We start from the raw sequence: 18,226 nt of genomic DNA, 5'->3' as shown, positions 1-18,226 counted from the left end.
GAACCCACCAGAGCCCACCAGGTATATGCCCATAAAAGGAGTAGAGGCTATTTCCTGGAAGCCCACTAGTTATACAAAGGATGAAGGCATTTGTATGTTGGGCCTTGTTCCTTTCTTTAAGTGAGCTAAAGGTTTGTGCAAGTTTGCTCATCTGAGTGGGCTAAAAGTTCTATCTGTGCAGCTGTGGGCGTATCTCTAGGCACACTCCCTGTACTAATTATTATTATTTTTTAATCCAATCAGAGAACTTGTGATATGTGGGAAGAAGGCACTAACCAGTGGGTCAGGGGCTCTCCAAAAACCCTTCCCTTGCTGTTTACCTAAGGCAAGCTAGCTAACTCCTCTCACTTCTTGTTCTAACACCTTTTTATTCTTCTCAAATTCTTTACATTTCTGATGTATCGTTTTTGTAGATAATAATTCCTGTTGAAGAACTTGATTGTTTTCAGCCAGATATAGACATTTTGAAGATGCACTTTCCAGTTCTGCTGTAAGATTATCAATCTTATGTTTTATCTTTTTAATCTGAATATTCATTTCAGGTTGACTGGTTTTTAAATATCCGTGGAAACTAAACTCTTCAGTTTCATATTCATTTAACTTCTTTTCTGTCATTGCTAAGAGTTTCTTACGCATCCTAGTTCATTTTGAGACCATGAAACCAGGCACACATTTAAGAGCAGCTTCTTGAATGTAAGCAATATGGAAATGTCTTCAATTACATATGCAACCTTTTCCACCACCTTAGGACGAATTGAAGGACTGAGGAGGGAGGACTTGGGTCCCAGCAGGCCTTTCTTGGAACCCATTCTGAAGTTAAGAAACACTCCCAGCCCTTAGCTCACATATGTGACTGCACAGAATTGAGAGGGCTCCCACAATCTGCCTTTAACTTTTCATCAATGTCCTTGGTTCAGATCTTTGGGGATGCTGTGGTTCTGAAAGCAAAGGTGCATCCCACAGTTCTCCAATGGGATCTCCCTCTGGACACCCTAATTCATGGTTGTCAGCATCATGTTATTCCAAGGCCGTCAGGAGGTCATGTCCAGCTCCATTTCCCATCCAAACCCACACTATAGATTCTTGCTGGTAAATGTGTTTAAAAGTTCACACTAAGGCCGGGCATGGTGGCTCACACCTGTATTCCCAGCACTTTGGGAGGTCAAGGCAGGCAGATCGTGAGGTCAGGAGATTGAGACCATCCTGGCTAACGTGGTGAAACCCCGTCTCTACTAAATACAAAAAATTAGCCAGGCATGATGGCACGTGCCTGTTATCCCAGCTACTAAGGAGGCTGAGGCAGAAGAATTGCTTGAACTTGGGAGGCAGAGGTTGCAGTGAGCCAAGATCACACCATTGCACTCCAGCCTGGGTGACAGAGACTCTGCCTCAATAAATAAAGTTCACACTAGAATGTTTCTCTGTGACAACCCAGGTAGCTCTAAAGTGACAGGGTGGAAGAAGCCATGGCAAAATGTGTGTCATGGGACACATGCCCCTTGACCATACAAGATCCACTGTCCCATAGCCACCAGCTCTGCACCAACCACCACAGAAGCCTCAAAACCAACAGTGGCATCACAGGGACGTAGCCCTACCATGTCCCAGCTACAGGACACAGTCGGACAAGATCAGGCACGTTCAGGGTGCTATGGCCATAGACTGCAGGACACAATCAAACTTCTTACCTTCCCTAACTTGCCCACCCCAGATTTTCTGGCACATTCCACCTGGCTCGGGCACTGACAATGACGAGGTCTTCTCTCCTCTGTGCGTGTCACGTGTGCTGCTGCAGGGCTGGTTTCATAGCCTTGCCTCCAAGGCCAGCACTTACTGCTTTGTGGAACAGAACCCACCCTGCAGAACTCCAGCCTTGTGGTATATGGGAAGCCGCCATGTCAGAGAGGTGCCACTGGCCATGGAGCCCACTCGCTTCATGTCACTCCCAGAATGCAGAGTGTACTGAACTCGCAAGAAACTGTGTCCTGACAGCACCGAAGAGTTCCTTCTTTGCTGAGCTGTGCAGCCATGGTGGGTGTCAGGCCCTTCCTTTGGTGGAGGCGGTGCCCACTGTTACCTGGATAGCAAGTCAGAGTGTCCTGCCAGGGATGTGGCAGGAATGAGGGAAACCAGCTCACCATCATCCCACCTCACAACAACTTCCTGTCTTTCCCTGGATACCAGAAGTGATATTTCTGTCACTTCAAGATGTTTAGTCTGTTTTGTAGGCCTCCATCCTACCCCAACAGCAGATGTGGGTCAGGGGGCAACCTTGCAAGGCTTGAGCATGGTCAGGTCCCGTGGGGCCATCTGGAGCGAAGTCTGCTGGCAGATGTGCCCTTAGTGGAGGTGAGGGCTACCAGGAAGAGCTCAGAGGAGGGCGTGCAGCTGAGCCATGAGATCCACACCTTTGCTGCCCTCAATGTGCTCTCAGTGGAAAAGCAAACAGACACAGGGTCAAGTCATGAGGGATGTTTCTGGAATCATCTACAATTTATAACAATTGAAGGACTGAAGCAGCAGCATCAATCCACTTCCAGCCCTTTTGCATCCTTGAACTCCCATTTTCTACTTTTACAGAAAAGCACTTTTTAGAGTCTATATGCTCAAGTAGTGTAAAATGTCTTCCCCATCAGGATGGGCTAAAGAGCCACTTTTTGTAAGAGGCTTGGGGGCTGGAAGGCACCTCTCTGCCACATGGGATGTGGGTGAGAACAATTCACTCTTTGAAGATTAAGTGTATGTGAGCTTATGGTGAGGTTTGTATAAAACCTGTTTGTGTGTCTGTTTAAGTCCTACAATTCAATAAGTGCTTCTTTGTTTTGTTTTTTGAGACAGAGTTTCGCTCTTGTTGCCCAGGCTGGAGTGCAATGGTGCAGTCTTGGCTCACTGCAACCTCCGCCTCCCAGGTTCAAGCAATTCTCCTGCCTCAGTCTCTGGAGTAGCTGGGATTACAGGTGTGCACCACCACACCCAGCTAATTTTTATATTTTTAGTAGAGATGGGGTTTCACCATGTTGGCCAGGCTGGTCTCAAACTCCTGACCTGAGATGATCCGCCCACCTCCGCCTCCCAAAGTGCTGGGATTACAGGTGTGAGCCACCGCACCTGGTCAATTCAGTAAGTATTAATCTCCTTGATATAACAGGTTCTATAGTTGATGTAATGAACAAAGCTATACTCATATCCCTGTCTCCTCCAACCTGACATTCTAGAAGAGAAGAAACAAGAAAATAAGCAAAACTATACAGATCACAGTGGTTATTCCTCAGGAAGGAGAGAAACCTGGAGTAGAGGGGGCAGGCCTGGGGTCTGTGTGTCTCTGCAAGCATCTGTTGGTATCTCTGGGCCATTGTATCTGTGAGTTTGTGACATTATGTGTTTGTGTCTGGGTGTGTCCACCTGTGTGTACAGTGAAAATGGTTATGTCTCTTGTATATTGGTCTGGGAGGCTGTGGGGGCTGTGTGTGTATATTTTTCAATCTAGAATGCTTTCATTTCATTTTCTTGCCTGATTTCCCTGACAGCATCTCCTTTAACACACTGAGTAAGACTAGTTAAGGCCGGGCACAGGAGCTCACGCCTGTAATCTCAGCACTTTGGGCAGCCAAGCGGGCGGATCACTTGAGTCCAGGAGTTTGAGACCAGCCTAACCAACGTGGTGAAACCCCGTCTCTACTAAAAATACAAAATTTAGCTGGGTGTGGTGGCATCTGCCTATAGTCCCAGCTACTCGGGAGGCTGAGGCAGGAGAATCACTTGAACCTCTGGGAAGTGGAGGCTGCAGTGAGCCGAGATGGTGCCACTACACTGCAGCCTGGACAACAGAGTAAGAACTCTGTCTCAGAAAAAAACAAACAAACAAACAAAAAAACCTGTTAGAGCATACATCCTCTTTTTCCTGATCCAGTTTTTCACCATCAAAATGATGTGGGTTTTTCCTATATGGCATCAATTGAGATGATTGTCATTTTCCATCATTTTGCTAATGTGATATATGACAATTATCAGTTTTCATATTTTGAACCATTTTTATGTTCCAAGAATAAATCTCACTTGGAACCATTTTTATGTTCCAAGAATAAATCTCACTTGTGGTTATGTAATGCTTTTAATATGTTGCTTCCTATGGTTTCCTGGTATTTATTTGAGGATTCCTGCATCACCATTCACAATAGGAATTAATGCAGTCTTCCTTGCTGTCAAGCCATTTCACACCTGCTTGTGAGCCCTGCCCTGAGATCTCAATTATGTAATAAGCCTTTTTATACTCACTATGTGTCTGCCACATAACCATGCGGGTCAGAACCACACGTTTTCAGGCGACACTGGCAGTTGGCACCATGAACAAGATGTCTAGATGCTGGTCACCACGCCACAGGTCTGTTCTCTCCTCTGGGTTGCTAACCTCCTCTGCTGCCCAGCAGCCAGCGTGTACTTTAAGCTGCTGCTTGCTGCCCTGTGTTGCATTGCTGAGGCCTAGCCGGCCTCAGTTCCAGATTCAGCTGAGCTAAGTCAGCAGTTTGCATAATTCCTTTACATTAAGGAGCAGAAGTATGGGATTGCAGCCCCCCAATTTTTGTTGTTGTTGTTGTTGTTAGACGGAGTTTCGCTCTTACTGCCCAGGCTGGAGTGCAGTGGCACGATCTCGGCTCACTGCAACCTCTGCCTCCCAGGTTCAAGTGATTTTCCTGCCTCAGCCTCTCGAGTAGCTGGAATTACAGGCATGTGCCACCACGCCTGGCTGATTTTTTGTATTTTTAGTAGAGATGGGTTTTCTCCATGTTGGTCTGGCTGATCTCAAACTCCCAACCTCAGGTGATCTGCCCGCCTCAGCCTCCTAAATTGCTGGTCTTACAGGCGTGAGCCACCGCGCCCGGCCAATTGCAGCCTCTTACACAGTCCTGGGTCATATGTTTTGACTGGGACCTAGCTGTGGTTTTTTTGGTTTCGTTTTAGTTTGTGTTTTTTAGACAGAGTCTCGCTGTGTTACCCAGGCTGGAGTACAGTGGTGTGATCTTGCTCACTGCAACCTCTGCCTCCCAGGTTCAAGCAGTTCTCCTGCCTCAGACTTCCAAATATCAGGGATTACCGGAGCGTGCCGCCACACCCGGCTAATTTTCGCATTTTTAGTAGAGATGGAGTTTCATCATTTGGCCAGGCTGGTCTCGAACTTCTGACCTTAAGTGATCCATCCGCCTCGGCCTCCCAGAATTCTGGGATTATAGGTATGAGCCACTGCACCCGGCCTAGCTGTGACTGTGTATTTTAGAATGAAGCTGTGACTAATGCTGGATATTGGCCTTCATCTAGGGTGCAGGCTGGTGGGAAGATTTTTTTTTTTTTTCTGTGCAAGTTGTGGACCCATCAGGTAGTCATTCCTGAAAAAGTAGTCATCAGAAAAACAGAACAAAAAGAGTGGGAACTGGGAAGCTGCTATTGGATGGTGTCTTGAGGTCCACGCTCTCCAGGAACCTTAAATACCTCTGCTGTTGCTGCTGCTGCTCATGCCTCTAATGCAACAAAGATCTCCAAGGTTGTCAGAAATAACCCTCATGGCATCCTTGTAGCTCAGCAAAGATGTTAGTTCAGACCTAAATAAAGCCCTGTGTCCTTAAACCACACAAAGCATCTTTCACCATGCAGGAGGCCCCTAACTGATAGTAGTTACTTGAAGATCTCTGGAGGAAAAAAAGTACACATGCTGTAGTAGAGAGGGCCCTCCCCTCCCCAAAGTATTTCCAGTGAGCAGAAAACAAAACAGTGAAGGAGAACTGGGCACGGTGGCACACGCCTGTAATCCCAGCACTTTGGGAGGCTGAGGCAGGTGAATCGTCTGAGGTCAGGAGTTCGAGATCAGCCTGGCCAACATACCGAAACAAGGTCTCTACTAAAAATACAAAAAATAATTAGCTGGGCCTGGTGGCAAGTGCCTATAATCCCAGCTACTAGGGAGGGTGAGCCAGAATTGCTTGAACCTGGGAGGCAGAGGTTGCAGTGAGCCAAGATCACACCATTGCACTCCAGCCTGGGCAACAAGAGCGAAACTCTGTCTCAAAAAAAAAAAACAGTGAAGGAAGGATAATAGATTTTTGTTGTTTTCTTTATTCCAACAACAAAACCTGAAACAAAAGTCCATAATTTGAGCCATTTGGAAATTGAATATATACTAAAAGCATCTGACAAAATTCAACACCCCTTTCTTGATTAAAAAAAGAACAACTTAACAAACTAGGAATAGAAGAAAAATACCCAGGCCGGGCGTGGTGGCTCACGCCTGTAATCCCAGCACTTTGGGAGGCTGAGGCGGGCAGATCACCTGAGGTCGGGAGTTTGAGACCAGCCTGACCAACATGGAGAAACCCCATCTCCACTAAAAATACAAAATTAGCCAGGTGTGGTGGTGCATGCCTGTAATCCCAGCTACTTGGGAGGCTGAGAAAGGAGAATCACTTGAACCTGGGAGGCAGAAGTTGCCGTGAGCTGAGATTGCGCCATTGCATTCCAGCCTGGGCAACAAAGAGAAACTCCATCTCAAAAAAAAAAGAGAGAAGAAAGAAAAATACCCAGCATAATAAAAGCCATATTTGAAAACACAGCTAATATCATATTCAGCAGTAAAAGACAAAGCTTTTCCTCTAAGATCCAGAAAAAGGACATTCCTTCTGTTCGACATACTGCCAGCCCTCGCAGACCAATTAGACAATTAAAAAAAAAAAATAGAAGGCATCCACATTGGACAGGAATACATAAAATTATCTCTTTTCGTCAATGGCAAGATCCCTGTGAAGAAATCCCTAAAGATTACACTTTTAGGCCAGTCATGGTGGCTCACGCCTATAATCTCAGCACTTTGGGAGCCGAGGAGGACAAATTGCTTGAGTTTAGGAGTTCGCGACAAGCCTGGGCAACATGGTGAAACCCTATCTCTACAAAAAAAACAAAACTTGGCCAGGCAAGGTGGCTCACACCTGTAATCCCAGCACTTTGGGAGGCCGAAGTGGGTAGATCACTTGAGGTCAGGAGTTTGAGACTAGCCTGGCCCACATGCTGAAACCCTGCCTCCACTAATAATACAAAAATTAGCTGGGCGTGGTGGCACGCACCTATAGTCCCAGCTACTCAGGAAGCTGAGACATAAGAATTGTTTGAACCCGGAGGCAGAGGTTGCAGTGAGCCAAGATCGCACCACTGTACTCCAGCCTGGCCGACAGAGACAGTTACAAATATATATATATATATAGACACACACACACACACACACAAATACAAAAATCAGCCAAGTGTCATGGCTCATACCTGTAGTCCCATCTGCTTGAGGGGCTAAGGCAGGACAATCGCTTGAGCCCAGGAGGCAGAGGTTGCAGTGAGCCAAGATTGCTCCACTGCACTCCAGCCTGGATGACAGAGGGAGACCCTGTCTAAAGAAAAAAGAAAGATTCCATTTTTAAAACTTAAAATTAATGTAGTTCTTCAGTATCCCTGGGGAATTGACTCCAGCGTGACCCTTGGTACCAAAATTTATGGAAACTCAAGGCCCTTATATAAAATGGCCCAGTATTTTTATAGAAATATCAACCTAAGGCCAAGCGCAGCACGATGGCTCACGCCTGTAATCCCAGCACTTTGGGAGACCGAGGCAGGCGGATCCTGAGGTCTGGAGTTCAAGACCAGCATGACCAACATGGTGAAACCCCATCTCTACTAAAAATACAAAAGTTAGCTGGGCATATTGGCACACGCCTATAATCCCAGCTACTCAGGAGGCTAAGGCAGAAGAATTGTTTGAACCCAGGAGGCGGAGGTTGCAGTGAGCCGAGATCATGCCACTGCACTCCAGTCTGGGCGACAGGGCAAGACTCGGTCTCAAAAAAGAAAAAAAAAAAAAAAAAAAAAGCCAACCTAAAAGAAAGAGGCTGAGGCGCAAGTATAATTTAACAAGTTTACTTGAGCCAAAGTGAGAACAACTTCCTGGGAGACTCAGACCAGAGTAACGTTGGATATGAACTCCGTTCCATCTTTGTTACAAGCAGGTATGTTTTTTTAGTTGTTGTTTTTTTCTGGTTTGTTTGTTTTTGTTTTTGTTTGAGACAGAGTCTTACTCTGTCATCCAAGCTGGAGTGTAGTGGTGTAATCATGGCTCACTGCAACCTCCACCTCCTGGGTTCAAGCGATTCCCCCACCTCAGCCTCCCAAGTAGCTGGGATTACAGGCACCTGCCACCACACCCGGGTAATTTTTGTATTTTTAATAAAGACAGGGTTTCACCATGTTGGCCAGGCTGGTCTCAAACTCCTGACCTCAGATGATCTGCCTGCCTTGGCCTCCCAAAGTGCTGGGATTACAGGCGTGAGCCACCACACCTGGCCAGAAGCAGGTTTTTAAAGGCAAAATGGGGTACAGGGAGGGGCTGGTATAAAGTTGTTTGGCAGGACTCCTCATTGGCTTACAGACACTGATTAGTAATTGGCTATCCATTGTTCAGCTATAGGACATGGGTTATAGTGTCTGGTGCAGCATTAGTAGGTTAATTTACAGCTGCTTGTGACAGTAGCAAGCAGTTTTAACAGGTGAATGCATCACTTAAAGTGGGGGGAGGATGTGATTACTGTCTCATTTTCATGCTGTCTCAGCCTAATAATTTTTTTTTTTTTTTTTTTTTTTTTTGAGATGGAGTCCTGCTCTGTCGCCCCGGCTGGAGTGCAGTGACTCGTCCTCAGCTCACTGCAAGCTCCGCCTTCTGGGTTCACACCATTCTCCTCCCTCAGCCTCCTGAGTAGCTGGGACTACAGGCGCCCGCCACCACGCCCGGCTAATTTTTTTGTTTTTAGTAGAGACGGGGTTTCGCCTTGTTAGCCAGGATGGTCTCGATCTCCTGACCTCGTGATCCACCCGCCTCGGCCTCCCAAAGTGCTGAGATTACAGGTGTGAGCCACTGTGCCCCACCCTCAGCCTAATAATTTAAAGGATCTCGTTCCAGACCAAACTGAGGGTTGGGCTGCGATTTCTCATGGCCCAATAACAAGACACAGATGAACTGGGGAAGAAAAGAGTTTTTATTTCTGCTCCTGTTACAGGGAGAAGGCCTGGAAATTATCACCAGACCAATTCAAAATTACAAAGTCTTCCAGAACTTATATACTGAAGGGGTGGCCTGCCCCTCCACACCTGTGGGTGCTTCTCGTTAGGTGGAACGAGAGACTTGAGAAAAGAAATAAGACGCAGAGACAAAGTATAGAGAAAGAAAAGCGGGACCCAGGGGACCTGCGCTCAGCTTACAGAGGACCCACGCCTGCACCGGCCTCTGAGTTCCCTTAGTATTTATTGATAATTATCTTTACCATCAAAAAGATAAGGGAGTGGCTGGACAATAGGATCATTGTAGGGAGGAAATCGGCAGTAAGACATATGAACAAAAATCCTTGTAACATGAATAAGTTTAAAGGAAAATGCTGTGCCTTGAGATGCATATGCCAACATCTCCATAAACCTTTTAGCAGTATTGCTCCAGCAAGCCCCACCTTATTCCTAAAGGCGGTGTTTTCTCCTTACTCAGTAAACAAAGCACACAATGGGTTTTACCCGGAGATGTTCCATTGCCCAGGGAGGGGCAGGATTTTTAATCAGCAAGCTGCCTTCTGGTACTTGTTTAACAAAGACACATCCTGCACAGCCCAATATCCATTAAACTTTGAGTCACCACACCACATGTCTCTTGCAAGGACAAAGTTGGGGGTAGGGTCACAGATTAACAGCATCTCAAATACAGAACCAAATGGAGTCTCTTATGTCTACTTCCTGCTATATAGACACAGTAACAGGCTGATCTCTCTTTCTTTTTCCCACAATATACCTTCTAAGCTATCTGTCTACGTGTAAGTGTGCACTCTTCTAAAGACATAAGTGATTGAGTGATGTGACATGCAGCCTGCGGTCTGTACCTGTGCGCACTCACTCCTTTGTGGTAGCAGCAGATGGGACCACAGTTCAGTCACCAACATGCAGCTCTTTGTCTGTGCCCAGGAGCTACACACCCTTGAAGTGACCGGCCAGGAGACAGTCGCCCAGATCAAGGCTCATGTAGCCTCCCTGGAGGGCATTGCCCCAGAAGATCAAGTTGTGCTCCTGGCAGGCATGCCCCTGGAGGATGAGGCCACTATGGGCCAGTGTGGGGTGGAGGCCCTGATTAGCCAAGTAGCAAGCTGCATGCTTGGAGGTAAAGTCCATGGTTCCCTGACACATGCTGGGAAAGTGAGAGGTCAGACTCCTAAGGTGGTGGAGGAGGAGGAGGAGGAGGAGGAGGAGGGAGGAAGAGGGGAAGGGGGGAGGAGGGAGGAGGAAGAAAGAAGATGATAAGCCAGGCTAAGCGGCAGATGCAGTACAACCGGCACTTTGTCAACATTGTGCCTACCTTTGGCAAGAAGAAGGGTCCCAGTGCCCACTTTTTTTTTCTTTTTTTTTGAGACGGAGTCTCGCTCTGTCACCCAGCCTGGAGTGCTGTGGCTGGATCTCAGCTCACTGCAAGCTCCGCCTCCCGGGTTCACGCCATTCTCCTGCCTCAGCCTCCTGGGTAGCTGGGACTACAGGCGCCGCCACCTCGCCCAGCTAGTTTTTTGTAGTTTTTAGTAGAGACGGGGTTTCACCATGTTAGCCAGGGTGGTCTCGATCTCCTGACCTCATGATCCGCCCGTCTCGGCCTCCCAAAGTGCTGGGATTACAGGCTTGAGCCACCGCGCCCGGCCCACTTTTTTTTTCTTTTTGAGATAGAGTCTCACTCTGTCACCCAGGCTGGAGTGCAGTGGTGCAATCTTGGCTCACTGCAAGCTTCGCATCCCGGGTTCATGCCGTTCTCCTGCCTCAGCCTCCCGAGTAGCTGGGACTACAGGCGCCTGCCACCATGCTTGGCTAATTTTTTAATTTTTATTTGTTTTTTATTTTTAGTAGAGACAAGGTTTCACCATGTTAGCCAGGATGGTCTTGATTGCCTGACCTCGTGATCCACCCCCGCCTCAGCCTCCCAAAGTGCTGGGATTACAGGCGTGAGCCACCACACCCGGCTTCCCAATGCCAACTCTTAAATCCTTTGTAATTCTGGCTTTCTCTAATAAAAAAGCCACTTAGTTTAAAAAAAAAAAAGATATAAGCGATTGACTTATTTTAATCTTATTTAATTGACTTAACTAAGGTCTGAGTCCTGAAGACCTTCTTCTGGAGCCTCAGTAAATTTACTTAATTCTAAATGGGTCCAGGTGCTGGAGTGATTACCCTTCTCTTGTCTCCAGCTAAATCATGGAGGTTTGGGGAGTTCCTTCAGACCCCAATAAACTTGTTTGTGGAGGCCTGGGGCATTTCCTCAGACCCCCAGTAAAACTTGTTTAACGCTTAATGGTTCTTTTAAGAATTCCTTCGTGGCCCTGCTCAGTGGCTCACGCCTGTAATCCCAGCACTTTGGGAGACCGAGGTGGGCAGATCACGAGGTCAGGAGATCGACACCATCCCGGCTAACACGGTAAAACCCTGTCTCTACTAAAAGTACAAAAAATTAGCCGGGCATGGTGGCACGCACCTGTAGTCTCAGCTACTTGGGAGGCTGAGGCAGGAGAATCGCTTGAACCTGCGAGGCAGAGGTTGCAGTGAGCCGAGATCGTGGCTGGGCAAGACTGAGACTCCACCTCAAAAAAAAAAAAAAAGAATTCCTTCATTATTTTTGTCATGCATTAAAGCCCAGGAAACGCCTAGGAAAAACTTTTTGGTGGGCTTTTGTTACATCCTAACCTTTATGTAAGGGCTCTGGCTTTTAATATTTAACTTAACCACTGAGTACTGAAACAGTTGTTACGGAGGTCTGCGTTAGTGAGACCTGGCCTGCCACAGTCTCACATTCTTCAGATAAAAGTTCTTTTCTCATAACCTACACTCATCTTCCTATATACTTTAAATCATCTCTAGGTTATTTATAATACGTAATACAATGCAACTGCTGTGTAAACAGTTGTTATAATAAGTCGTTTAGGAGATAATGAGGGGGAGAAAAGCACATATTCATTACAGACACAGCCAATCAATTTTTTTCTGAATATTTTCAATTCGTAGCTGGTTGAATCCATGGATGCAGAACCTAGGAATATGGAGGGCTGACTGTATGAGATTTCAGCAAAGTTGAAAGAAACAAAATCAGTGAAAAAAATAATAATAAATTGTGTTTCTACACACTAGCGGTGACCAGGCAGAAAAGAAAATTAAGAAAGCAATCCCATTTACAATGGCACAAAAACAAACACATCCTTGAGAATAAATGTAACCAAGAAGATAAAAGACTTTTAAACTGAAAGCTACAAAGTATTGCTAAAAGAAACTAAAGAGGCCCCACGCAGTGGCTCACACCTGTAATCCCAGCACTTTGGGAGGCCTAAGGCAGGCAGATCACCTGAGGTCAGGAGTTTGAGACCAGCCTGGCCAATATGGTGAAACCCTGTCTCTACTAAAGATACAAAAATCAGCCGGGAATGGTGGTGCACACATGTAGTCAGCTCCTCAGAAGGCTGAGGCAGGAGAATCACTTGAACCCAGGAGGAGGAGGTTGCAGTGAGCCGAGATCACACCACTGCACTGTAGCCTGGGCAACAAGAGTGAGACTCCATCTCAAAAAAAAAAAAAAAATACAAATACAAATACCTAGAAAGACATCTGTTATATTGTGAAATATTGATCTTGATTTGTTTCCTTGGCCTACAGCTCCTAAAAGCCTTGGAATCACCAAAGTGATGATGAGGTGACTAGTGACGGGGGGCCCTGGATAGCCTCAGGATGGGGTGGTTAGGGGAAGCAACCGTGTGATTAGATGGCTGGAATACTCTGCTTCACCCCTGACCTCCCTGTGTTACTGGAAGGAAGGCCATGAGTGTGAGTTGTCCAGGTCCTTGGAGTTTTTGAACAAAGAACTGAACAAAACAAACAAAGGAATAAAACCCAGGAACGAAGCTGCAAAAGCAAGGATTTTTTTTTTTTTTTTTTTTTTTCTATCGCCCAGGCTGGAGTGCAGTGGCCGGATCTCAGCTCACTGCAAGCTCCGCCTCCTGGGTTTACGCCATTCTCCTGCCTCAACCTCCAGAGTAGCTGGGACTACAGGCGCCCGCCACCTCGCCCTGCTAGTTTTTTGTATTTTTTAGTAGAGACGGGGTTTCACCGTGTTAGCCAGGATGGTCTCGATCTCCTGACCTCGTGATCCGCCCGTCTCGGCCTCCCAAAGTGCTGGGATTACAGGGTTGAGCCACCGCACCCGGCCAAAAGCAAGGATTTATTAAAGGGAGAAAGCACATTACAGGGTGGAAGTGGGCTTGAGCAAGCAGCTCAAGGGGCCAGTTGCAAAGTTTTCTGGGTTTTAAGTACTCCTTTCGAGGTCCCCATCAGTTACCCCTTATCTGGATGAAGGATTTAGCTGGTGGCTAATTAAAGGCTGAGGTGAACTGGTGCCCTCTGAAGATGAAGGGATGGCCAGTGCTTGGCCCGCAGCCAATCCAGGGCACTTTCCCTTTCCATCTGAGATGTGGCGGAAGTGGGAGGGCTGGAGGGAAAGTAGCCTTTGATCCTTTGCTACTCCAGGCTTGGGGAGATGGGGTTTTTCCATTTGGTTTAGCTTTAGGCAGTTGGCGTTAATTGGCCTTAGATTCCCTGCCCCCAGACCTTGGTGTTTTCCTTTGATCCAGCTTTAGAAGTCAGCACGAATTGGCCTTAAGTTCCCTGCCTCATCTGGAGGAGAGAGGGGCTGAAGTTTATCACCAATATCCAATGATGTAGTCAAGCCAGGTGCTTGATGATACCATTTCTTCAGACCCCCAGTAAAATTTGTTTAATCCTAATGGTCCTGTTAAGAATTCCAGGCCGGGCATGGTAGCTCATGCCTGTAATCCCAGCACTTTGGGAGGCCGAGGCAGGCAGATCACAAAGTCAAGAGATCGAGACCATCCTGGCCAACATGGTGAAACCCCGACTCTACTAAACATACAAAAATTAGCCAGGTGTGATGGCAGGCGCGTGTAGTCCCAGCTACTCGGGAGGCTGAGGCAGGAGAATGGCTTGAATGCAGGAGGTGGAGGTTGCAGTGAGCCAAGATCGCACCACTGCACTCCAGCCTGGCGACAGAGACTGCATCTCAAAAAAATTAATTAATTAAAAAAAAAACTGGCATGTGAGTTGAGGGCAGTCTTATGGCACTGGGACCTGAACCTGTGGAATCTGACGCTATCTCCAAGTAGCATCAGAATTCAGTTCAGTTAGGCGGCAGCCTCCTGGTGTCTGCTGGAGAGGAATGGTCTGCAGAATTGCTTGCTTGGTGTGTGTGGAAAAACCCCCCACATCTGGTCGCAGAAGTGTTGCACGTTATTGTTTGATAGTAAGAAAAATAACTATTGTGTTTTTCTGTATTCTCAGAGAATTCCATGCTCATAGATCGGATGACTTAATATTGGTTTTTTGTTTTTTGAGACACAGTCTCGCTGTGTCTCCCAGGCTGGAGTGCAATGGTGCCATCTCGGCTCACTGCAACCTCCGCCTCCTGGGTTCAAGTGATTCTCCTGCCTCGGCCTCCTGAGTAGCTGGGATTACAGGCATGTACCACCACATCTGGCTAATTTTTGTATTTTTAGTAGAGACAGGGTTTTCCCATGTTGGCCAGGCTAATCTCAAACTGGCCTCAAGTGATCCACCTGCCTTGGCCTCCCAAAGTGCTGGGATTACAGGTGTGAGCCACTGCATCCAGCCCTGAGGACATTCGGCTGAGTGAAATGAGGCAGTCATCAAACAATAAATGCTGTAGGATTCCATCCATACGGACTAGCCGAAGTAGTCAAAATGCAGAAACAGTACAGCAAGGTCGTTGCTGAGAATGGGGGCTGTAGAATGGGGCTGGGGTGGTAGACAGTTGGTTTAATGGGTATAGATTTTGGATTCTGCAAGATTGAAAAGGTCTGAAGATCTGTTTTCCAACAGTGTGAATAGACTTAACACTGCCTATACACTTGGGGTTAACATGGTATATTTAATTTTTTTTTTTTTTTTTTTTCAGACAGTTTGCTCTTGTTGCTCAGGCTGGAGTGCAGTGGCGTGATGTGGGCTCACTATAACCTCTGCCTCCCAGATTCAAGCAATTCTCATGCCTCAGCCTCCCGAGTAGCTGGGATTACAAGCACAGAGCACCACGCCCAACTACTTTTTGTCTTTTTAGTAGAGATGGGGTTTCACCATGTTGACCAGACTGGTCTCAAACTCCTGACCTTAGGTGATCCACCTGCCTTGGCTTCCCAAAGTGCTGGGATTACAGATGTGAGCCACCATGCCCAGCCGGTATATTTAATCTTAAGAGTTTTTGCCACAAGAAAAAAATAATAAATCTTTTAAATTTAAAAGGCTTGAGTTTCTTCTAAATTTAAAAGAAACTACTAGGCCGGGCGCGGTGGCTCAAGCCTGTAATCCCAGCACTTTGGGAGGCCGAGACGGGCGGATCACGAGGTCAGGAGATCGAGACCATCCTGGTGAGCTACACGGTGAAACCCCGTCTCTACTAAAAAATACAAAAAACTAGCCGGGCGAGATGGCGGGCGCCTGTAGTCCCAGCTACTCGGGAGGCTGAGGCAGGAGAATGGCGTAAACCCGGGAGGCGGAGCTTGCAGTGAGCCGAGATCGCGCCACTGCACTCCAACCTGGGCGACAGAGCTAGACTCCGTCTCCAAAAAAAAAAAAAAAAAAAAAAATACAAAAAACTAGCCGGGCGAGGTGGCGGGCGCCTGTAGTCCCAGCTACTTGGGAGGCTGAGGCAGGAGAATGGCGTAAACCTGGGAGGCGGAGCCTGCAGTGAGCTGAGATCCGGCCACTGCACTCCAGGCCGGGCGACAGAGCAAGACTCCGTCTCAAAAAAAAAAAAAAAAAAGAAACTACTAAACAGAATTTCCATATGACATCAGTTTCTGTTGTAGGTAGATATAAATAGAAACATATGTCCACACAAGACCTTGAGCATAAATGTTGATAGCAGTTTTATTCATGACAACCAAAAGGTAGAAACCAATCCATTATTGAATACATGGATAAAATATGTAATAGCCATACAATGGAAAATATTAATAATTCCATCATAAATCTAAATGATGGACAGGACCAAACTACAACATGGATATCCCTTCAAAAAACGATGGTAAATGAAACCCAGTTAAAAATTCCCCATATGGTATGATTTCCTTCATACGAAAGTCCAGAGAAATCTGCAGAGAAAGAAAGTCAATTGCTGACTGCCTCAGGCTGGGTGTTGAGGAAGAAAGATGGGAGAGGATGGGGGGAGTGGATACCTAGAGGGTACCAGGGTTTCTCTTTCAGGTGATGCAAATCCACTGTGGTGATGATTGCATGTATCTGTGAATATACTATACCTATGAATTGTACACTTTAACTGGGTGTATTGTGTAGGATATGCATATTTGAATAAAGTGGTTGAAATAAGTAAATTCATTAGGAGTTTTAGTCCAATTTGTTGACAGTATTGAGTTTCCAGGTTTATGCCAAATTTACGTACCCCTTTTTTCTTTTTCCTTTTTTCTTTTTCTTTTTTGAGACAGAGTCTCGCCGTGTCACCCAGGCTGGAGTGCAGTGGCACAATCTAGGCTCACTGCAATCTCCACCTCCTGGGTTCAAGCGATTCTCCTGCCTCAGCCTCCTGAGTAGCTGGGATTACAGGTGTGCGTCATCATGCCCAGCTAATTTTTGTATTTTTAGTAGAGATAGGGTTTTCACCATGTTGGCCAGGCTGGTCTCAAATTCCTGACCTTAAATGATCCACCCACCTCAGCCTCCCAAAGTACTGGGATTACAGGCATGAGCCACCACACCCAGCCTCTTTTTTTTTTTTTTTTTTTTGAGACAGTCTCACTGTCACCAAGGCTGGAGTGCAGTGGCTCAATCATAGCCCACTGCAGCCTTCACCTCCTGGCTCAAGCAATCCTCCCACCTTAGTCTCCTGAGTAGCTGAAACTACAGAAGCAGGTGACCACGCCCTGCTGATTTTTAAATTTTTAATAGAGATGGGATTTCACTATATTTCCCAGGCTGGTCTTGAACTCCTGGGCTCAAGCAATCAGCCTCCCAAAGTGCTGGGATCACAGGTGTGAGCAAATGTGTGTGGTCTGTTTTTCTTAATATACCAGTAGGAATAGAAATTTGATTGCCTTGGCAATCATGGCTTTTTACATTTCAAAATTCTCTAAGAGTCAGGAGTGGTGGCTCATTCCTAGAATCCCTTTATTACATATGGTGACATCGCTGTTAGATGTCTGTGTTTCCAAATAAGGGTGACAGTTTATATATATATTCTAGATACTAGTTCTTTGCTGTATGTACAGTTTGAAAAGTTTCCCACTCAGGAGCTTATTTCATCATCTTAACTGGGTGTTTCTTTTTTTCTTTTTCCAAGACAGAGTCTCACTCTGTTTCCCTGGCTGGAGTGCAGTGGCGCGATCTCAGCTCATTGCAACCTCCACCTCCTGAATTGAAGCAATTCTCCTGCCTCAGCCTCCCAAGTAGCTGGGATTACAGTTGCCCACTACCACACCAGGCTAATTTTTGTATTTTTAGTAGAGATGCGGTTTCACCCTGTTGGCCAGGCTGGTCTTGAACTCCTGAACTCAAGTGATCCTCCCACCTCAGCCTCCCAAAGTGCTGAGATTACAGGCATGAGCCACTGCGCCCAGCCTAACCGGGTGTTTCATAGAGCTAAAAGGTTTTTTAAAATGATCTTTAAAGTTTTCATACAAAATTTTATTTTATCCATTTTAAGTGCACCATTCTGTGGCATGAATTATATTCATAATGTTAAACCATAACTATGCCAGGTGCACACCTGTAATTCCAGCACTTTGCGAGATCAAGGCGGGAAGATAGACTGCATCCGGGAGTTGGAGACCAGCCTGGGCAAAGGAGATCATCTCTACAAAAAATAAACAAACAAACAAACAAAAAAATTTAGCTGGGCCAGGTGCGGTGGGTCATGTCTGTAATCCCAGCACTTTGGGTGGCCGAGGCGGGTGGATCACCTGAGGTCAGGAGTACGAGACCAGCCTGGCCAACATGGTGAAACCCTGTCTCTACTAAAAATACAAAAATTAGCTGGGCGTGGTGGCAGGACCTGTAATCCCAGCTACCCCGGAGGCCGAGACAGGAGAATCACTTAAACCCAGGAGGC

The 18,226-nt window shown here is 46.5% G+C and overlaps 1 pseudogene; it reads left to right on the top strand.

The window, feature by feature from the left end:
• Positions 1 to 9,999: 9,999 nt before the first annotated feature.
• On the top strand, positions 10,000 to 10,463 carry LOC105500418 (annotated as a pseudogene).
• Positions 10,464 to 18,226: the final 7,763 nt, after the last annotated feature.

This window comes from Colobus angolensis, unplaced genomic scaffold (assembly GCF_000951035.1).
Source record: "Colobus angolensis palliatus isolate OR3802 unplaced genomic scaffold, Cang.pa_1.0 Scaffold66, whole genome shotgun sequence".
Lineage (NCBI taxonomy): Eukaryota > Metazoa > Chordata > Mammalia > Primates > Cercopithecidae > Colobus > Colobus angolensis.
This window is presented reverse-complemented; position numbering and strand designations above follow the sequence as displayed.